Source organism: Arvicola amphibius, chromosome 11 (assembly GCF_903992535.2).
Source record: "Arvicola amphibius chromosome 11, mArvAmp1.2, whole genome shotgun sequence".
Taxonomy (NCBI): domain Eukaryota; kingdom Metazoa; phylum Chordata; class Mammalia; order Rodentia; family Cricetidae; genus Arvicola; species Arvicola amphibius.
Window position 1 is genome coordinate 19,060,455 of NC_052057.2, and position 23,670 is coordinate 19,084,124.

A 23,670-nucleotide genomic window follows, 5' to 3' on the forward strand; every position below is an offset into this window, starting at 1 on the left:
GGCCAAGGCGACGGGCCGAGGCGGCTGCCCGAGGCTCTGTTAACTTAGGAGACCACTCATTAGAACAGGGCAGCTTTGCTCACCGGCTTACTTTCCCTTTCGACAGGACAAAAAAAAATTCACAAAAATTTAACTAGTTACAAAAATAAAAGTGTGTATGTTTGGAGTTGCTTTCCTTCTGAACACTGTCGGTAAAGAAAGTCAGGCTTTCTAACTAGCACCTTCCAAGTAGCCAACAACACAGAGTAATGGTGATCACAGTCAGTTTTTTAAAAGAAGCTGGACATAAATGGTACCTTCGTAATTTTGGAAATTAGAATAGAGGCTATGAAAATATCTGTTCTAAAAGCATGACTATCTAGTAGAATTTATTTTCTTTTAGGATTAATCCTAGTAATCTTAATAGTACTCAGAAAAAATTCAAGCTACTTAACAGGTTTTTATATTTCGAAAACACTAAACAGAAAAGCTGCAGTTTCTAACGGGACTGAAGAAGTAACTAACCACACTGTTCAAGAAGAGTCCTCAGGTCCTAAGACTCAGCTCTGCCCAAGCAAGGTCAGTCTGTCCAGTCCTGGCAAGTCGGTACTCTGTCTAACGCTCAGTCTCTGCTCAGCAGTCAGTTTCTTGGAGCCTCCACGGCATGATCACAGAGCACGTGTGCTCACCTCCTCTTCAGCCCACACTGCTTAACCCTTCATCAGCCACCACGCCCCCAGGAAAGCCAGAGGTGCCACATCCACCTTTGCTCACTCACACACTAGCATCAGCATTTCGGAATTAGCTCTACGCATCATCCCTGTCTGTGAAGCACTGTATTTCCTTGTATGTTGGAACCACTGAACCACATGCTTCCAAGGGCAGAAACAACACTACTGTCTCAGCACCCTAAGAACAGTGCTAAAGATATAGACGGAGTGACTTCCAAAAGCACGGGTATACAAACGATTGTTTACCATGGTGGGACTGAGCTTACCTGAGGACACAAAAGTAACACACATACACACACGTAATCCATCATATGTGAATATACTCAAATACACAACTGAAAGCATGTGCAGACCATCACCTCTATAAATTCCAGGGTCTTGCAGGCCCTCCCTCTGCCTACGAGTCTCTGTACAGCCTTGGACTGCTCCCTCTCTTACGCAGCAACCTTCGAGCCACCTCCACTTGCATCCTCTTCTCCTCAGGTTTCACTTGCCCAGTGGTGAGTGATCTTATGTGTCACATTTAACTCTTTGTTCAAACAGTTGTCCTTAGATTTGAGCTCTCCCTGAAACTCCTGCTTGTCTGACCACATCTTCTGTTGCCGCTCTCCCCAGTGTCAAACGTCCCCAAGCTTCCACCTTGACTGGCTCCTTCCCAAAGTCGTCTTTCTGCTCTAGAACTATGCACGCCTGTCTGCCACCTTCACACAGCGGTTTATTGGGAGTCCTCACAAGAGCTGAAAACCCTGCACCAAAGGGGAATAAAGTCCTGCATGACTGTGCACCGTCCTCCTCCCCTCACGCTACATATCTTCCCCAGACCAGCATCTACAATCTACACACACTGCTTCTCTGCTGTCTTCGTGTGTCCTTCATGTTTGAGCCCACGTCACTGTAATTCCCATACTTATCACTTTGCTACTCAACAGGAGTTGACAACCCTGGAAAAGCCAAATGCATTTACATTTGCTTCAGTGCCACGCCGCAACACAGAACCAACACACACAACTCTGTAGCCTATGATCCCACATCCCTGTATCTTTAGAGGGATGAGCTCTCGGGGCTTCTGCCCATAGCTGCTACTGAACCCCTATAGTGTACTACACACTATCACTTCATTTGGCTGAACACCTCATATCCCTGCAACCCAGAAAATCTATTCTTGTTTACATTGCTATAGATACCATCTTCTCTGTAAAGCTGGGCCAGCTATGATGAAAAAAAGTAAAGGGAAATAGAAAAACATGATTCCATCCCATAACATGCTCATTACTTTAGAACTTTTTGTCTACTATTATCAACTCCCTGACGGCAAGGTATATTACCCAAACCCTAGATCCTGGAATATAGCAGACACTATTAAATGCTTAATATATGTATAAATTTTATTCGTATTAATAGGAACAAACATGATTAGGAAGGTATATTACCAATCATTGGGGAATATTTAATTGTAAAGTACAAGGTTCAAGCTACATGAAAAAGGAAAATTGGCACCATTATAAATATCCATGTTCTCTGGTGGCCAAGGATATAGAATATGATAAAATTTATTTCTTGAGTTGGTTATTTTTCCTTTCTGTCACGCCACAGGCTTAGCCGCACTTTAGTATGAAACATATATTAATTACAAAATTGCCTAGAGATTCTAGTTTGCTCTATTCCTTTTCCAATCTATTTAAGAGATTCTTCAAAAGTTCCAACTAAAAGAATTATAAACACGTTTGTAAACTGATCATACTAGAACACACGTGCAGACGAGAAGCAGCATGTTTATGACTGACTGGGCAAGACAGGGAATAAGGAGAGATGACATCCATCTGTACCTACTGGGTAAGTTCAGTTCATGAAACTGTTTGGTTTAAGGTAATACACAAAGGACTTGGATCATCATTGAACTCTCAAATGTAACTTCAATTAGTAAAGGTGTTTTTACCCTACGATCCGATTATCAAAGACGCTATTTAGCAGTGTGAAAACTGTCTCAAAAAAAGAGAGAAAGAGAGAGAGAGAGAGAGAGAGAGAGAGAAAGAAAGAAAGAAAGAAAATTATATAAAGGAAACATACAGATTAAGAGAATTTATGAAAACATTTTTCTCTGAAATAAAGGTTTGGTTTTTTAAATAACTATTAAATAAAATGAATCTACTTCTAACATGTTTCTGACTTTATCAATATATTATATATAAAGTTACCTCAAGAACCAAAGGCTTGATTTGGAAATTTAAAAGTTTTGTAACAAGAATCAAACTTTCTGGTACCCATGGGAAAAGTTCTCAGTGACCGACTGATCAAATTCTAACCACTGCATTTCCTCACTCATAGGGCATATCAACAGCCAAACGCTCTCTGCAACACGAGCTAATTTCACTTAAAGTGATGTTGGAAGCCATGTGTACAGCCTATGGTAAGATAAGATATAACAGAGGAAAAAGAAAGGAAACAATATGAAATAATCCAGTCAGTAAAAACTGAGAAAAAAGATAAAGAATAAAGTTTTGAAAAGCACAAAGGGGAAGGAAGCCATGAGGAAGTATGAGCAGTGTTCTCTGTCAGCTAAAGGCCTAGACACTCAGAAGGGTGAGCATCAATTGAGGCCTCACACAGTGAGATAGAAGGTAAACACATGCCTACAGGTGGAACAATAGCCTCTAAGCAAGATGTTAGTCTCTTAATCTCCTATGTTTCCTAGTCCTTAAATTGTAAGACAAATACAAGGGAACCAGTCCAGTGATCCCAGAATAGTTAGCGAGAAGCCTGTGGGGTTTTTTTTTTTTGACACTTTAATATTAAGATGTGTTATATACTGAGAAATAAATGATGTGAGGCCTCTTACTGCCATTTTGACTTACTGAAACAGTTCTAACCGAATAGGAACTATGGAAGACCTCACTGCGTAAGTTTGGAGGTGACAGAAAGAAGCCACTTGTCCAAAACCATCTTTTTTTCTGGTTGCCAATGTCAACAAAACTGTAATCACCTATGCAGCAATTAAACACATGAAGCTTATTCATATAATTTTTCACAGTGCTTGCCCCAAATATTAACAGACTTCAGGGGAAATAATACTAGGAATGTGGGGGGAGATCTGCAGTCACACTGTCCTGACTTCTTAAATAGAGTCACCAACTTGTGGTGGTCTGAGAAGGTGAGTGAGCCTTCCGGAAGTATTGCTCTTGTTAGAACAAAGAGCTAAGCTGGGTGCTTCCCAGGGTAAGTGAATTAGGGGCAGCGCCCATGGAGATCACACAGAGATGCACACTGTGTAATCTTAACAGATGCCCCAGAGTGCTGGCACCAGCTCCTCCAGCCTGTGCTAGGTCACGTGACGACTCGCAACGACGCGAAACTTTAATGAAAAGAATTCAAAGCATAAGACTAAGTCAATATATTGGCAATAAAGTCATGGCGTCATGCAAGCGACCGAAGTTTTGGAACTACTACTAAGAAAAAAGATAACCTCGAGTCACACATCCTCTGGAACGACAGAGATTGCCAATGTGGCCTCCTGGTATGACACATTTCAGACAAGCGGCTGCTGGGAAGACCTCGTTTACTGACTGTCATAAGTAATCTGAGGTCTGTCAGCGCAGTCTTTCAAAATCCCTATTCCCTCAACAGACAAACGGTGTGTGGTAGGGCAGATAATGAAGGAGCACAGGTTACTTGATACCCTATTGTTAAAGACTAGAATTACAGAACTATACTCACATTAGAAAATGACTTTTAAAACAAAATAATACACATGTCAATATAGGCAGTGATTTAAAAGTGAGCGGCGAACTTATTTCTATGTCACTGCCTGAGGAAACTGTAAAGTATTAGATCACTAGAAGGTGACAGTAGTTCTTCACACACTGGTCACTAGCTCTGTACGGAAACATTATCAAATGTGGCCAACCTTTTCCCATCCCAAGAGGAGTCCAGATTGTAGGACAAGTACATGATACCCCATCAGATACCAGCCACTGGAAGGAAGGGGGGTAGAGGAGGATAATAGGTCCATATCCCATTGTCAGCTTCTGTCTTGGCAAAGAAGTCCCATGAACACAGGCTAGATTTTCCTCTATGACCAGCATCAAAACTTGCACCGGCCCAAAGGAAACAAAGAGTCATGCAGTAAGACTGTAGAGGGGTGGTAGACAGATGGGTGGAGAGATATGTACAGGCACATGACAGAGACATAAACAGAGACATGGATGATAGAGATACAGATTAGCCCATGACATGCAAATACTAGTCTCAAAGTACCTTCTACAAGTTACATTATCTGGGCTCCGGATGCACAGCTTGAAACACTGGCTATTCCATCTTTATAATTAAGAGAACGCAATACCAACTGGCAAGAGAACAGAACGCAGTAAAGTTCCAATAGAACCACATTTAAATGTCTCCCTGATTGTGAAATTAAAAGATTTGCTTTAATCTAAAATATAATCCCTTTGTATTATCTTATGGCATTCAAACAGTCAGTGGTGTAGAATTTCTCTCCCTTCACCAAGAAGATAGGAGATAAGACTACATGCGGCTTTATTGTTCTTCGTGAGGAAATGCTGCCCCTATACTCATGTATTACACAGGCGTTATCTTGTTAGCCTCACGTAGCAGGTCTGATCTGTCTGTAATGCTTACTATTTCAAAGTGATAAGTATAAACCAGAATACAGGCAACAAAAAAGTTAATGCTGTTTGTCTTCAATGGTTAATCAGACAAATCACCTCCCTTGAATTTTTGGGAAAAAAAAAAAATGATACACTGGAAAACCCAGATTTTGTCATCGTGAAACTAGCCTGGTCAAACTGCTAAACAGAACATGACTCACAGTGGTGTTCCTATGCTCCAGCCATATTCTGATTATGGACTTAGACTATAAACCACGCTCAGTGGAGAAACAGTTTATTTGACATAGTAACTAGCAGCAAATGTAATATTTAATATGGCTGCTGGCATTTCTACCTAAAATGTTTCAAAGGACAATGGTCTTCAATGCTACAGGGAAATCTATGTTTTCTTAACGACAATAATACATCACTCAAAAGTATGAAGTTGATCAACCAGAGGACTAAGAGAATACTCCCAGGGAACTTAAGACTTCAGTGACATCGGCAACTGATAGCCTTCACGATGCCATTCCAATGTCCCCTCCAGAGGTCCCAAGACAGCCTCCGTGATTAACCATGTATATTCCATTTTAGCAGTATCAAGTGACATATATTATAAAAGGAACACAGGAAGGAGTGGCAGATACAATTTAAAACCCGCCCAAAATAAAATTTAATCTCTGTAAAGTACCAGACTTACTCTACCCTGTATTTTATGAGGCTTCTGAAATTATAGTTGAACAACTCATCTCACTGCTTTCAACTAGATAAGGGTGTAAACACCATGACATTCAACAGGGAGATCTGAATTTCAAATACTCTATTTAAACCGTGACACAATAAACTCAGAAAAACGTTTATGGATTATGACTATTTAAAATTATCCTAAATATGTTGCTCAATAAATTATAACAAAAAGTATGAAAACTTTGTTTATAATTAAATAAATATCCACAATATTTTTAAGAATACAATGAATGAAATCATTCATGAGCAAATACACCATATAATTATTTGAATATATTCTAAGAAATGAATTAGTACAAGTCTCATGAGGAGACACTATACCAAATATTTCCTCCGTTCCATGAAATCAACAAAGCATTTTTCACCAATGCATTTCTTACTCCCAGGTCATAAAATCACATGGGTGCTGCAGAAGGCATCATTTCAATCCTACAAATATTTCTACTGATTAATAGTTCTGACTTTAATAGCAACCTTATTTCATTATCAATATAATATTGTCATCACATAAATTGAGCTTTACTTAAAAAGTTGTAAGCTCATATATGGTTGCTTACAAACAGAAGGAATGTTTTCACTAAGAATAAATGATGCTCCTCTGCCTTTCTGATTTAAAACAGTCAGAAATATCAGAAAGCAAAGACAAGCGCTAACAACTCATATTTTCACAGTGGGGCTTCAGTGTACCTTAAATATTCTTTAGGGACAGTTCCACATAAAATAACCTACTCACCTAGACCCAAGATATTAAATAGCAACAAATTTTGTTATTATTCTAATATATAAATGGACAATATCTCAATTAATAAACATACTGTCTGTGTTTTAAGGATGTTTCTATGCCAAAAGAAACAAGGCAATATAATTACATTTTATTTAACAGCTTCACGTGGTGTCCCTTTCTGTGTGGCCACCTAAGTCAATGCTGGTTTTTAGTTCTAATCAAGGCTCGCAAGCACATATGGGAAGCTCTTGTGCTGCCATCACTTAATAACATAAATCCTTAGCTCATAAGGCATGTTCATGTGTTAAGTCTGAACTAAACAAGAAATTTCCGAGAAGGCATTTTCCCAGCCTTTACTTTTCTCAACACCAAAGCATACTCTTTGATAATTTTTAGGTACTTGCTGAGACGTTATCCCTCCATCGACACTGTGAAGTTCTCATGTAGGGAAGCATGAAAGGCCTTTCACCTCTAAAGAGAGCTTAAATCTTTCTTTGTATCTCCAAAATCTGTTCAATATCCTGCCGTTTATGGCAGCCAACTAATGGAAGCATTTGTACCATCAGTTTCTAGCTCTTGAAAATTCAAAATAAAGTACTACATTGCTCAAAAAAAAAGAAACAGATAAAAAAGTAAGTGCAATTTTTGAATTCTGTAATTGTCAAAAGGAAAATGTTAAAAACGTGAATAAATGTTTGCATTGAGAGTGGTGGAGATGGACAATACACGTTTATTTCTAATTAATAGAAACTAGGCATGCGGTGTGAAGTGACTACAGGAGAAGGAGTGTGGTGTAAAGTGACTACAGGAGAAGGGGTGCACTGTGAAGTGACTATGGGAGAAGGGGAGAGGTGTGAAGTGACTATGGGAGAAGGGGAGAGGTGTGAAGTGACTACGGGAGAAGGAGTGCAGTGTGAAGTGACTATGGGAGAAGGCATGCAGTGTGAAGTGACTATGGGAGAAGGGGAGAGGTGTGAAGTGACTATGGGAGAAGGGGAGAGGTGTGAAGTGACTATGGGAGAAGGGGAGAGGTGTGAAGTGACTATGGGAGAAGGAGTGCAGTGTGAAGTGACTATGGGAGAAGGGGAGAGGTGTGAAGTGACTACGGGAGAAGGTTTGTGGTATGAAGTGACGACAGGAGATGGCTGTGATGTGAAGTGACCAAGGGAGAAGGAGTGTGGTATGAAGTGACCAAGGGAGAAGGCTGCGGTGTGAAGTTACTACAGCAGAAGGTGCGGTGTGAAGTGACCACAAGAGAAGGCATGCTGCAGGAGAAGGTTACAGTGTAAAGTGACTACAGGAGGAGGTATGTGGTGTGAAGTGACTACAGGAGAAGGTGTGTGTGGTATGAAATGACCACGGGAATGCTCCATCTGTAGGCTTTCGAGTAGTGCTGTCATGGGATTAAAGGAATGTTTTTCTTTCACATTATTTCTATAAATATCAAAAATGTCTTGTTCAGCTTCTCCTTAGAGACGGACTGAAGGTAGTATTTCTAACAACTTCTATAAGCAACACCAAGTGTTATCAAAGTAACTAAGGCACAACAGAATCTGGGAAACCAACGTAAGTACAAACATGTTTCCCAGTTTCCCATATGTCTGGAATCCACTTCAGTCCTTTATGAATCTAGAGCAGGCTCTTCCTGAAGCCGCTTGTGCTTCTGGTTAAACTAACATGGTAGGTACAATAAGCTCACAGGAGAGTCTGCCTGTGCGCCTGCCTGGTTAGGGAATAAGGGCTCTCCCCTCTCGCTTTGCCCCTTCAAAGTTGGTTACTAAACAACAGTTCATAAGACAAAGAATCTGGAAGAGAAGCTTTAAGACTCAAAATGGTTAGATGGCAGAACCTGGTCATTTCTATTTCTTCTCTTCTTGTTTCAATAGTGAGATGTTATGACTGGGCCATGTTTCTCCTGAAATAAAAGATTTTATTAGAATTTGGTACTTTCAAAAGAAGTACTTATTTACCAAATTAGCAGGGCAGCTTAAAATCTGGCCCTTTTGCTAAAGAGAAAAACCTACTCTTTCCTAATGATTTTAATTGCACATAAGATTCTGTACATTCTGAAAAAGCTGCAACCCATGAAGAAGCACGAAAAGCCGATGACACCCTTGTTAATGAGACAGTGATTAAAGCTCCGTAAATTTCCATCAGCATCACACGCTCTTAAAAGCCAATGACCACCTCCCCATGGCAAATCACAAGACAACCATAGTTAACAATAAGCTCCAATAACTGCCGATAGTGCATTAACTCCCACACTTACTGTTCTGGGCTACGGATGCCTCAGAAATGTCTCGAGCTGCCTGAGTCAGTCAGTTAGGCTTCACTGTTGCAAGTCTGTATTCCTGGGACCTACACACGTGCCGAGACGGGGAACCCGAACTCCACGGTTACTATCTGAGGCTATTCTTTGACACATAGAATTTCAGCAACTGCAAGCAACGAAACTGAAAGGTTACTCTCCACAATGATTGTTCACTGTTTCTGCTTGGCCTCAAAACCTAGGATGTATTCTATGGAAAACAAGCAAACAAAAACCCCTTGTTTGAAGACTCCGTGACAAGCTCTTTGGTTACATTCTGTCGTTTGCTTCAGAAAGCTAGCGTGTTTAAACGGTAAATATTACAAATCACACATAACCCTCCACATTACTGGAACGCACTGGGCATTATGTAATACCACCCATTATGTCTCCAACCAGTTATGTTTTGGTCTTGCCCAACAATCCCCACCAAGCTAGTAGGTAAGAAGGAAGCTTAACCTATTCTGTTTCGTTTAAGGAGTATCCAGATGACAACATGGGACAAATTAAAACAGCTGTCTGATAACAATGTCAGAGCTTTGTCATATGTTCCTACCATTTGATTGTCTCATAAATTATTAAACAATTACACAACTATATCTAAATGTTTAGGTTCTTTTTAAAGAAAGCAACTTATTGTAATAACATTATTTTGATTAATCTAAATTAAATACATCATGTTCTATAATATCAAATATTTTATAAAACAATACATTTAATTCTCATAATTTGCTACTTGTTTTCCGTGAGTATATCTATAGTCATTATCTTACTACAGCTAAAAATCATTATCGTACTCACTGTGAACAAGCAACTGATATTTGTGTACCTCAGTGACTGACTCACTGAAGTCTCCTTAGGTCACCAAATGGAAGATCAAGAACTCAAAATCAGGTCATGTGTTTTCAAGTGTAAAACTTCATTCAAAACAAACGCTGCCAATTTAGCATCAAACTTAAGAAATGACAATGACAGAGGAGCAAAAGAAAGAGGAACAACAGAAAGGTTGGAGCCGAGTCAGGTGGACACACTGGAGGGACCACTACTACATCAATAGTGGTTTGCTCAGAAGCTTCCAGTTGCTGCTAAAGTGAGGGAAGGAAGGAAGGAGGGATGGAAGGAGGGAGGGAGGGAGAGAGGAAGGGAGGGAGGGAGGGAGGGAGGGAGGGGAGTCTTCTTTAAAGGGTTGCAGGAAGCATGCCCGCCTTCTCTGAACATACAGCAAACACCAGACAGTACACAGAAGTAAAAATCTCACACCATATCTATCAGTTCTTTCTCCATTACAAAATGAATCTGTTTTGAACAGGCTGCAGCCTTGGGCCTACCCAGCAGCTGACTGACGGACTGTTGAGGTGAGCTCTTTGCTTTGGAGAAGATTGTTACTAACCTACTCAACACCTGGAGCCTGCTCTCTCTTTGGTGTGAACAGAAAACATCCACAGAGACAAAGCAGGATGCAACTTAGAACACACCAAAGTGAGGAGCCATGCAGTGGTGTGGATCTAAATAAGCCATGAACTACAGTTTACAGAGCAGCAGAGAAGAGGGAGTGGTATGAATCAACCACATCATGTCCTTCTCGACAGCTGATAAAACCATGGGAAAGTATTACAAGGAGAAGGCACTGTTTGAGGGGCAGAAATTACTTTTCTAAGCCTACATTATATTAGTTACCTGTTGGCAAAAAAAGAAATCATTAATATGAAATCGCTTTATAAAATGAGAAATGAAAGTCAAAACAAAAGAAAAGAATTAAAGCTCTGGCTCCAAGGCCCCAAAACATCTCCTTGGGCAAAAACTGTGCGTGCGACTCCTCTCATTTTGCCACTTTTTAGTCCTCTTTCTCTCATTAGCATAGAGGGGGAAAAAACTTTTCCTTAAAAAACGCATTTAATTCACTATAACCACATTAAATGAATAAATACAGAGATGGAATCATGGTGAGTATGGATCATGTCTACTGGTCACTCTAGAGACAAGTACAGGGAATACATGGATCTAGCCCTTGAGAAATTTGCTGCTTAAACAGAACATAAACTAATAGCAACTATATTATAAAATGTGAGACATATACAGCAGGAGATATTAATAATAAGGGCTGATGTGTGAAAGGAAAGAGGTCAGATGTGGCTTCAAGATGGGCAAGGGGTCTTGGGTAGATGTGGTTGATTTTTTTCTTTTTTTTTTTAATTCAGTGCTAGCAACCGAACCCACACCCTTGCACATGCCAGTCAGGTGCTCTGTCACTGGGCGGCACCACTAGTGCAGGAAGAACGAATGTTTCATCTGGCATGGAAAAGGCAAAAAGCAAAAAGTACACTATAGAAGGAGCAATGGATAAGGTAGGCGTGGGAAACCCTGACCACAAACACTAGCGACTGGTCTCTGTGGAGCCACTACACACAATGGTGTCAGCAGCTACAGCTCTGGGCTGGGATCACTGCTCTGGGCTGGGATCAAGTCGGGAAGGGTCCCAGCTGAAGAATTCAGAATCCACTTCCTAAGCGCTGGGAATTGATCCTTCCCAACATTTATCCCAAGGGCAGAGCTGCAATATTTCACTGAGTATCTAAGGGTTAAAAGTAAAACACAATACAGGGAAGAAAGAAATTGTATTAAATAAATGGATTTTTTTCAAAATCTTCTTAGAGATTTTGCTTCAGTTGCAGCAAAGTCAAGATAAATTTAATGCTCAATTTCATCTCAAGTACTTACTCTATTCATATTTCCCTTCTAACTGGTTGCTCTTTTGTTACAATTGTGTTTTGTGAATACTTTACAGTAGTAAGCCAACTTATCTTTGTTGTTGTTGCTGTTCATTTGTTTGTTTCTGATGAAGGACATCATACATATGTAACGCTAAGGCAACCTCTGTCCTGTTTACCACGACAAACTGAGAAACTGGGGGTGAATAACAAACTTTCAGAGGATAATAAATCTAAAAGTCACCAGTAGAGTAAATCTCATTGCTCTATCAATATTGCAATGAGAGTCATAACCAATTAGACCACAACGCCCAGTTACTGCGACTGGCAACTGCCCTGAACTCAGTCCCTGGGTTCAGCCACCTATGTTTTCACCCAGCTGTCTAGTTTGACCTTCCCTGTGAATCAGCAGTGTTACCCTGATGCCAAAATGACCTTGTGAAACTTCCAAGGCTTCCAAGGCTGCAGATATTTTCAGCTGTATCAGCCCTGGCTGTCACAGCATTCTGCATGACATTGAGTGGCAAAGCTGGCACCTTCCACACCAGCCTGACCTTTTAAACTCATGAGATGTTGCTGCCACTCAAAGGTGAATTTTCTTCTTCATAATCTTTGCAAGCAATTTCTCTTAATTGTGAGGTTGTGATTCTAAGCATAAAATCTCAGTTTCCTTTACATGAAAAAGAATATTTCCTTTATGCACACATGCTAAATATTTCATCAGCACAGACTTTAAAATAAATTCTTATTGCCACCTATAAATTACAATTTTGAAATTGCTGAAAAGATCACATACATTTAATGTTAGCAGTACCTAACAAAACGTCAGTATTTCTATAATGGTCACTTCGAAATCTAAGAGATGTCTATACTTTACAATCATACTTAATATTCATGTTGACTATAATGTATTCTAGATCCAGTGCAATATCAAGAATATAAAGGGCCCAATGTAAGTAAACACAGTATCTGCTTGCTTAATTTATTTTATTTTTCCACTGAAACTATAAACAGGAACACCGATGTTTAATTTTCTTGCTAAACAGTGTGTTCACATGGAATTTTCAAAACTAAACTTCTTTATCTATGTAGTTGCAGCTATCTTTGAAGTATTTGATACATAAAGGGAAATATTTGAGTCCATTAACATCAATTACCAATTAAAAATAAGATCAACGGCGATGAGCTTGAACTCTACAGCATGGACGGGCTCACTGTGAGCCTTGTCAGTTTGGTTGCTCACCTTCCTGGACTTAGGGGGAGTTGGGAGGACCTTGGACTTAACATAGTGAAGGGAACCCTGATGGCTCTTTGGCTTAGAGAGGGGCGGAATGGGGGTATGGGTGGAAGGGAGGGGAGGGAAGGGGGAGGAGGAGGGGAGGAGATGGAAATCTTTAATAAAAAATGAAAAAAAAGAAGAAAAAAAAGATTAGTAGATTAAAATTTAATACAGGTGGAAGAAAATGTAAGTGGAATCCAATTCATTAAGACATATTAACATGCTGAATAACAAGACCTACTAACTGTTTAATGTCAAGTCTTCACAATCAAAGAACAGTTATATATTTAAATATGCATGCATACATTGGAGTATTCATATTTGCTTCTACTTAGAGGACATCACTTACTGTATTGTCATAAATTCACAGTAGTAATACATATTTACAAAATGACCTAATATTTCAATATAGCACTATAAACTAACCCGGTAGTTGGAGACCCAGTGCCTCTGACCCTCCCATCCTGTAGCAATTCTCCTACAGCTCATGGGATACTTTGTCATCATTTCTAGACTCCATAAGGGCATCCGGATATGACCTAAGATGGTGCACACACCCCAACACATGGACACGATGGAGTCGGGGCGGGGTGAGAAAGTTATTCAGGAATATCTAAGTAACTGCCGAAGTTTTGTTTCTCACCATTTTAATGCTGAAAACAGGTTGTCTAATTTGTAATGAGAGAAATCAGGTTAATTCCCAACAATGCAGTAGAACAAACAATGAAGAGCACTTGCCCCATCCTTCTCAGGCTCAAGACACTTCTTCAAAGGTGGCACTAGGCAAACCAGCCACCCAGCAATTGAGAGAGAGACTATCTGTCCCAAGTAACATCACTTTGCTTATCTCGGTGAGTGCTGGGGCAAAGGTACTGGAGTGGGTAGAACAAACACAGCATGGGCCATAAGGGAGATTAGGCATCTGATATAGCCTCATTATAAAGCCAGGGCACTTCAAAGTCCACTCCATCATTTGCTATTTTATGACCACAATTCTTTTTTTATTTTTTAAAAAGAACCCTCTCCATATATTATATCTTCATTAAGTCTTTCCAGAATTAACTTGGAGTCGACCTCAAATTGCTAAAAATAGATATATATTCACTTCATTCGGACTATACCGAAGGCAACAGAGCACCCCATAAAAACCAGAATGGGAGGGCTGAAGCCAGGTTTCCACAGCACTTTCCTGTGTGGCCCTGAAGCAAATGACCGGACCTTACTTTCAGCTGTGGGCCAGAGTGGGAGAAATGCCTGCTTCTTACAGAGCGTAGGAACTTTTGTCAACGCAGAACTAAGCCCACCAAGGAAGGAGCTACTTACAAAAGATTCCAATTAACTCAGATCATTTCTGGTTGCTTTGCTTTCATTATGTTACTCAGAATAGGCCAGACGTCTTATAAAATCCTATGGTGAAACTTCCATGCAGTGGGCCTTAAACAAATATTTACTGTTTAAACTGAATAATGATAAGCAATCAAATAGAAGAGTTGGGTTTTCCAACTGAGAATGCAGATTAAATCCTGAGAACAAAGGGCAAACACTAGAGAGGTGAACAGGGATATAAACACTAGCAATGTCACCATTCTTGAGTTTAGAAGCAAGCCTACTCTCCAGAAAAGAAAAGGAAAGAAAAGGAAGAAAAAGAAAGGAAGACAAACAGACAAAATAATTTCTTGCACACAAAGAAAAGATGGAAAAAAAGAGCCTGGTGTACCTATCTGTACCTCTGGTCAATAAACTTAAAAACAGTTCACCTCTCACCTATGGATTTTCCTTTCCTCTTAACATAAAACTTGTGTGCTCTGAAACTTGGTTGTCAGTACACAGAAGTTTTTTAATTATTTTTTGTGAGATTATAATACATCATTCCTCTTTCCCTTTTTTCCTCCAAACCCTTCCTATATCCCTTTCTTCTCTTCAAATTAATGGCTTCATTTTCATTAACTATCATGTATATATGTGTATGTGTGTACACGTATGTGTATATGTACATATAAATATTATGTATAGCCTGCTCAATCTGTTTTTAAATCAGCTACTATGAAGAACTTAGTGAGAAACAACTTGATTCAATTCTGTACAGCCAGATGTGCTCCAACTCATTTATTAAGTACTTAAAAAGAAAAAGAAATAATGTAAATACTTAGCCACATCATTTCAACAAATTTTAAGTTGATTTTGTCTTTCTGGAAGAGTTAATGCTTTCTTCTGTTTTTCTGAGATTTAGGCAAGTGCTATGCTCCTCCAAGCTCCTCTGTGCCCACTTTGCCTTGTGCCACATTACTGGAGAGGGTTTCTACTACTATACTGAAAATTACTGAGCACACGACATCCTGCTCATCACCTATCTAGAAAAGATGATCCTGACCTGGCCACACATGATCAGTATTTGCTAAAGAAAAACATTTGCCTTTGAAACCAGAATCAAGACAAAGACAACCCCATTCTTCTCTTTAAAAAAAATGTTATTTGCTGTATGTTCTAACCAGTTCATGAAAGTGGCATTTGTTAGCAAATGTCTCCTACAGAGTAAGACTTCAATGAAGAACTATCATTAAAGCCACATGCTGTGTGTCACAGGGACAATCACAGACAGCATCAACTGATGTATGAAAACAGTGTACTGCGTGAGCATAAACTAACAACATGAGAATGGTCCATGAAAATCAGGATATGTTTTGTACACGTATCATTTCTTGGTGGAAATTCTACAGTAGCGTATTACTGCTGGGAAAATACAGTAGACCTATGTTGATGGATTCTGCATGACTGGAGATGTTCAAAAAATAAAGTACATGCATATGTGACATGCTATTAGGTATCATAGGAATATAAAGACAACTTAAAATATAGAGAGCATGTGCATATACAGTTTTGTTAAGGGCCTGGAGTATGCATGGGTTTGGGCATCTGTAGGGGAGTCCTAGAACCAATGCCCATGGTTACTGAGGGACAATGCACATTTGAAATCCCCAAAGCTCTCTCCAGCAGAAGCCTGAACTGATCTCCCTACAGTAAGTGCAGGAGGAGTCACACAAGAGCAAATTCTCTCCACCTCTGCTGAAGACAGGAGGGTCTTAAGATGTTAGTTTCACAAAATAAAATAAAAACAATAGTAAGACTTTCAGCACTTTTTGGGTTCTCTGTAATCTGTCGTCTAACACTAAAACAAGACAGTTTTTGTTTTGTTTTAATTAAGTCTGTATCTTCTTCATTCCCGATTTTTTTTTAAGTTAGGCATGGTGGCCACTGTCTGTATTCTCAACCCTTGGGAAGCTAGGCGAGGAAACAATGCTACAGAATGAGGATCAGACCAGCCTAGGCCTCAGAATGAACCCTACGTCAGAAAGTGAATATTTAAACATTATTGTAAAGATGCCACATTTATTCCCAGAGAGTCACTGAAGTGAGGAGGGTACTGTGGAAAAGGACTGGACTTCAATTCAGTTGGCTACTGATCAGCTGTGAGAATCTCGGCGTCCTCATCGATATCAGGAAGAGGTATCCGCCTCAGGTGCACATCTGTGCACCTCTGTGAGGCTGTTTTCAGCACCCAGTGTCTGTTCTGGAAACACTGCAGGCTTCACACAAAGAAGAGGTTCCCATATGAGAGCTCTGTGCTTATGACTACCATCCACATTCACCAAAAACAGGCGATTCTGTAAAAGGTGCCCAAGATACATTCATTCATGATTATTTAGCACATAAGATTACTGTTCTTATTGTTGAAACGATAAAGACTTAAGGGCAAAGGGACAGCACTTCCTAGGCTGTAAAGTCAACAGAGTCCTTTCTAAATTAATTGTTCCCAGTACAGCGTTTGCTTTTAAACACCCCACTCTTCAGAACTATATTCCTCTGCAATAGCCACTTCCTGTAAACAAGGCTCAGCAAGTGTGATCCCCAGGAAAGCATCATGTCATGCAGAATTAAATATGAGGTATGTATTTCTCAATAGTCCAAAGCATTTTCAGATTATTTTGGGGAAGGTCATGCAGTGCCTCAGAGAGTGTTGACACCTGGTCAAAGGAATTCTGAGATTCCCTGCTCTCACTTGCTCCAATTATCAAATCTCTTAAATCGTCAGGTAAATGGGTGCCAAGTGCCTCATCTGAATGCCACCAACTTGACACGGCAGTTCCTCCTGAAGGTATTAACACTGGCGTTCAAACAATGGCTCAAAATAATTTAAAGGAAATTTGTCTAGTTCAGATTTGCACAGTGTTGAAATAGCTGAAAAAGTATATTCTAATGTTTACGCTGGTGGATCTTAGTTAAGAGGGACACTTTCTAAGCTTAACAACAGCACACACACTTTCACTGCATCTGCAAAGCACAAGGCAAAAAACTAGGTAAAAAAAATCTAATAGTTAAAAAATAGGGTATATAATAAATGTGTGTCACTCTCTCTGTGTATGTGTGTGTGTGTGTGTGTGTTTCAGAATATAGGCAACACATAAAGAAAGGCAAACTATGTCAACATCATCCTCTTGTCCTGCATAAGCATCCGATATTAAAACCATGGACTGTGCCAATTCCATACTACTATTCATGGAATAGAATCTATTAAAATAGTAGGCATCAAGTGGTTACTTATAGAAATTTTGTGTATGGTTTATCACATCTATATGCTCATAAGAGTATTGGGGAAGGTTAACATACTTCTCCTTTAGGTTTTTTTCACTTTAACTTTTTGAAATCTAGTCTCTGACCCTCAGCTCACTTGGTGGGGCTCCACTTCCCAGTGCTAGGATACAAGTGTGGGAAACCATGCTGATTTTTTTTTTTTTAGAGAGACCCTGGGATCTGAACTCCAATCCTCACACTTGAGTAGTGAACACCTTCCCTACTGAGCTGTCCCCCCAGTTCCTATAAATACATCTTTCTGAAAACTGTCTTGATTTTACGAGGTCCTCTATAAATATTAAATAAAACAGAGTCTATTATTTCTATCATTCTAAGCTAGACAATGGGAGGCCATTATTTGTAATAGGTATTAAAGAATCTCAGGTAAAATAAAATCTCAAGCCTTCTATGTCAAGCAAAGGTATTCTCCTAACCTCGGATAAAATTCAAGCACAAATGCTTCTTTTTTCCCCTATAAGAATCAACTCTCAGTTTCTAAGAGTGGCTGATTGTTAAGGATTTTTGCTTTCAGGAGAAAGAATGCCACAGCTACACTGATACCATCCCTAAAATAGCAAGGTCAGAGAAGTCTAAGCATCAACCACATTGAGCATTGCAAACTTGTTCCATTATGACTCTCTCTGCCACCTTGCTTATGACTGAGGATAGGATGCACAGCGGACAGTATTATTATTACATGTAATAAGGGACCAAATTCATAATTTACACTGCGACATTTCCCAGCAGATAACAGCATGCCCAGGAAGATCCAAGGTTGCTTATTGTGGAACGGCGAATGTGGGATGAAGGTTTGGGTGGCCTCAGACCGTGCTTCCAAAGTTCCTGCACAGCAGTGAAATGCATTAAGAACCTAACACATCTTTTTTTTTTTTTAATTTTTCGAGACAGGGTTTCTCTGTGGCTTTGGAGCCTGTCCTGGAACTAGCTCTTGTAGACCAGGCTGGTCTCGAACTCACAGAGATCCGCCTGCCTCTGCCTCCCGAGTGCTAGGATTAAAGGCGTGTGCCACCACCGCCCGGCGAACCTAACACATCTTAATAATGGAGTTGTAATCCTAGATAAACTACAAATGTGTGGTTCTCTCTTACAGTTATTTTGAAGTATAATCCTTCATTTTTGTTGGTGTTCGGCATTCCGTTTTTAATGCAGGAGTTTGCAAGGTGACCCAGGAGGTCAGTCTTGAACTCAACATCTTTCTGCTCCCACTTCCTGAGCACTGAGCCTGCAGGCAAGCTCCACCACGACTGGTTGGCTCTGCAATTCTTCATTCTAACAACACTTGTATCAATATTATTAGAACAATGATAGAGTTTTAAATAATAAATTTCACTGATGTTTTGTTTAATTTTTAGTATATTTTTAAAAATCCTCTTGATATTCACTATATCAAATCATATCCCTTCCTATTGTTCACTTCCAAAAACTGGATATGCCCTCTGCCCTGTGGAACCAGAAGTCCTATTTCCACTGCAAAGCATTACCTCCTTTTCATTCTTCCCTCACTCCCAACCACTGTACTTTTTCCATGCATCAGATACTCTTCCTATCAGGGTCACTGCAGCACAACTCCCTCCCAGCTTCTTGTGCTCTCAACTGTCACATGCCTGCACGTGCTGCCTGATGGGCAATGTGGTACCAATCCCCCTTTCCCACCTGACACCTTTTTGTCCCCTTCCTCTATTGCTTCTTTCCTCTGCCCTACCGTCATATACCCTTTCTCTACAGATTTCCCCATGTGTGTGACCCTCGTAAAGTATCTCAAACGGATATGATCTTATATCACCTGATAATCCCCAGCACACATATTTCATTCGTTTTTATTCTTTTACATAAGTGCAGGTATTCTAAAACCGCACCATGGCTCAAAGTCCTCCTTGGGCTATTTAGTAATTAAGGCACCTTGTGCAATAAACCTGAAATATCTATGACCCAGTTTCCCCATCTCTGAAACCAAGACATTAGCAAGACCATTTCATGAAACTCTTCTGAGGAATTGTGTATTACTTTAAAACTTCACTGAACACATGTAAGTCATTCTCCAAACTGTTAATGTTATTAGTGCAAGTATTGTCTACTCTTTAAGTAACTTTGGGGACAAGACAAAATGTTAAAAGGTTAAAATTTGGACATTAAAAAAAATCAAGTCTTCAGGTTCTGGAAATAACCAAAAAGTCCTAGTCATGCTAATTACCTTTTAAGACAAAAGTCCTAAGATTTATGTTATAGCTACAGAGAATACTTAATGAGACTTTATAAAACAATACACAAGTAGCAACTTCTATTATGTTTATAATTGTTACTTATCCATTTATAATGTCACAGACTAGGGATGGGAAAATATTTCTCTAAAATTCTATTGTTCTTTTCAAGAAATAGAAAAAAGGCAATAAGAACATATAATAAAATTATAGTATTGACATCAGCACTTACACGACAAAGGATGTCATACCCAGGGAGGTCTTTATTATTCTGCCTGTAGTACATTCAACAGAGAACAATCAGAAAAAACCTAGATATGGTATTTCTAGGAAGTTTCTTTTACATCTTTTCAAACTTAGCTTTTAAATCAAAATTTAGTAAACATACAACTGACAATGAAGAGCCTTTTGAAGAGGAGGACTGAGCTGAGAGTGTCGCCAACACAGTGCTCCCCACACCAACCAGCCCCAAGAGCGTGTCCATTCCCTTCCACCTCCTCCACCCACTGGCTCATGTCACCCCTTCCTCCTTTCTCTGCTCTGTAAGGAGAGGAGGCACACAAGTATGCAGGAATCTTTCTTCTACGACCAGACAAGACGCAGATGTGCCATGCTTACTATCCTCAGCAACACTAAGACATAACTGTGAGGCAGAAGGGTAAAACTGACAACCAGGAAGAGTCAGCAAATTCTTAGTCACATTCAGAAAGGATCTTTGATGAGGATATTTCCAGTCTGCTTATTACTGTTTACCGCCTGGCTCAGGCATCCTTCAACCTCGATACAGTTATGCTGATGACATGATAGGCTGACCGGTAACTTTGATAAGTCTTCTCCTTCCTTCCCTCGCCTTTCAGAAGTTTTCACTGCAAACAGAAGTACCAGTACCAGAGTTCTAAGAGAAATCAGACGACTTCACCAAACCTTCTGCAAACTGTTGCCTAAAATGGCAGCGCTGTTTGTTGCTCTTTTACTTCCTTTTTGTTCCTTTCATTCAGAGTTCAGAGAAGTTAGACATTGTAACGGTTTGATTAAAACCTCCTTGCTCCCGTGCACTTCCCTCTTGCCTGCGCATTATATAGCTTAACTTTCATTTCCCCTAACAAAATCCCTCGCCATTTGGTATGCTGAGCTCGAATGCTAAAACTATAGTGGCAATTGAGGTAGATCTCCTGACTTTTAGTCTAGCTTTCTCTTTGGCAAATTCTCTCTATCTTTTCTTCACTGCAGTGGCCATCTTGGTTTTCCTGGTCTCTGCAACGATTACAGCTACTGAAAAGGTTGGGGTGTTGCAATGTCCACTGATGCTAATAAACAATACGATCAATGTTCTTTTGAGTTCAGGTCATCCTGGATGAGAGAACTAAAGAAATGAATTACAATGTATATACCTAAATCCTCTTTGTAGACGTTACAAATAAACACAGGGAAACATCACTGGGTGGATGCAATGAGTGCGTTCAAGAGCAAATAATAGTAAAGCTGGAAAACTGAAAGAACACTCTAGGCTTCCTTAGTTCTCTGGAGACCACTTCGACTGTTGCACTTACGTTGCCCACAGTTGCATCAGGCTTTGTCTGTTTTCTCCAGGCTTCTGTTCCAGGCTGGGGCTACTGCTCACTCACAGGCAGGAGAGTCCTCACTTAGCATCTGCTGACATGGAATCCTCAGTGCCAAACACACACAACACCTTCAGTGCCGCCCTAACTAGACAGTCCCCATGAAACTCCGCTGTATCATGGAATGACACAAAGTTCTTATTTTCTCAAGCAAGATGTCATTTCCTCAAGGACATATGGACCAAATCAAATAGTTTTCTATGGGCCTGCATTGGTATTTTGCCACAATATGGATTACCTGGAAATCATATTTACATGGCGAGTTAAGTGTTTCAAACTAGCACTGGATTGTTTATTCCATAGGATTAAACCTATTCCAATCATTCTAGAATTCTCTGAGTCCTCTAAAGCAAGTAACATTTTAGTAAATTGCTTCTAAACTTTAAGAAGGAAGAAAAGGGAATTCAGGGTCAAAATACAATTATTGAAAATTGCCTTTGGAGTACAAAAATCTCTTCACTTCGTGAACTTAGGTAAAAGGACTACAATGGAACTGATACCTGCATGGACACAGTCGTCTTAGAAGGAGGAGTATTTGGATTTCATATTTATGATAATTATTCTCAATAGTATAATGTATTTCTATTGTTTTCAGAAATAAAAATTCAGATAAATCAGTTGGTAAATTTGCCTGAGGGCCTGAGTTTGATTCCTAGAACCTACATGGTAAAACAAAATTGACTCCAAGGTGTTCTCTGACCTCCACAGGCATGCTATGAGGTGCACACACACACACACACACACACACACACACACACACACATCAATACACAAGTTCTTTGTTTGCAACTCACAGAAGCCTATTTTCTATGTACCTTTGTCAACCTTCTTTTACCATTTGGACACATGAATGAAACGATCTCTGTTTCTTAAAATAGCGTCAAGAGAGGTAACAAAGCTTCCTTGGGAGTAAACTATTTGAAGCATAATTCTACTTCAGCATAGTATCTTCCCTTTTTTCAGACAACTATCTAAGGAGACAAATAATTGCCTATTGAATGCAATATGGCTTCCCCTAGTCTTCAGATAATGGATTTTGTACTGCTTTAACAAAGAATCACAAAAACCTAAAGTGAGAGCTTTAAAAAGGGGGAGAAGTATTAAAAAGAACCCTAAGAGTATAAAATTAAAAACCTCTTTCAAGACACATGGATATCAGAGGCACATGTGACAGGCACTTCTCTCAAAGTGTAACAGAGAAAAGAGATACAGCAGTTGTGTTATGCTTTTCGTAAGCTAATAATATGTACAAAACTATAACCATGGATATGCTAGGATGTTTATTTCTCCCAAGAATAAAGCTGCAGTGCTTACAAAAACATATATACTTAGAAATAGGAAAACATTACATAAACATCAATTTCCCTTTCTTAAATCTTAAAACAGAAATGTCTAGACACATTTCATGGCATGTCAACTGATCCTTTTCAACTATCCGCTTTTCAATTAATGACTTCTCCAACCCTTACCAAATATGCTTCAGGATTCATCAGACATGAACACAGTTTAACAGGGATGTTCTCACCCTTCTCCTTCCATCACAGTTATTGGTACTAATATGAAATATGCCTGTGACAACAGGCGACAGATCCATCATGCTACCAAACTAGGATGAACTCTACCTGAGGCTCCAGATGGGCTATGGCTGCCACCCCAACAACAACAACAACAACAACAACAACAACAACAACAACACTTGTGTACCTTTGATATCCTTCAAGAGAACATCAGCAAACATAACTTTACATGCTAGAAAAGAACCACATTTGGGGGGCATAACACTTTGCAAGGCAAATGCACTCCAGTTCTGAAAAAATGTCCAAAAGGAAAGTGCCCTGGACCTATGTCGTTATACTTTGTTATCTAGCCAGATGCTTTCTCAAGAATGTGATCTAATTATCAAGACTCAACGTCTTGGAACTCCTCGGAGCCTGCAACACCACCACAGCAGCGTAGGTTCACTGCTCCTTACATACAAAGTAATGCCCTACTCCATACAGGTGAGACTCTTATTCCTCTAGGCTTGTTTGGCTTGCTTTGGTGTTTTTATTTTCTAAGGAAGGTCTGCCATAACAAAAGAAAATACATATTAGGCATTTGAAGGTAACTGCTGTTTACTGAAAACT

The 23,670-nt window shown here is 39.7% G+C and overlaps 1 protein-coding gene across 17 annotated transcripts in view; it reads right to left on the reverse strand.

Annotated features, from left to right (window-relative positions):
- The window catches only part of Mbnl1 (muscleblind like splicing regulator 1), a 169,859-nt gene that overhangs the window by 118,151 nt on the left and 28,038 nt on the right, over positions 1-23,670 (reverse strand). The window contains exon 1 of one of the 17 annotated variants that reach the window (XM_038347449.1): positions 9,052-9,066. The exons of the other annotated variants lie outside the window; for them this stretch is intronic. The gene's annotated coding sequence lies outside the window, so the exon portion shown is untranslated. Of the gene's footprint in view, positions 1-9,051; positions 9,067-23,670 lie in introns of those variants that run through there. 17 annotated transcript variants of the gene reach the window in all.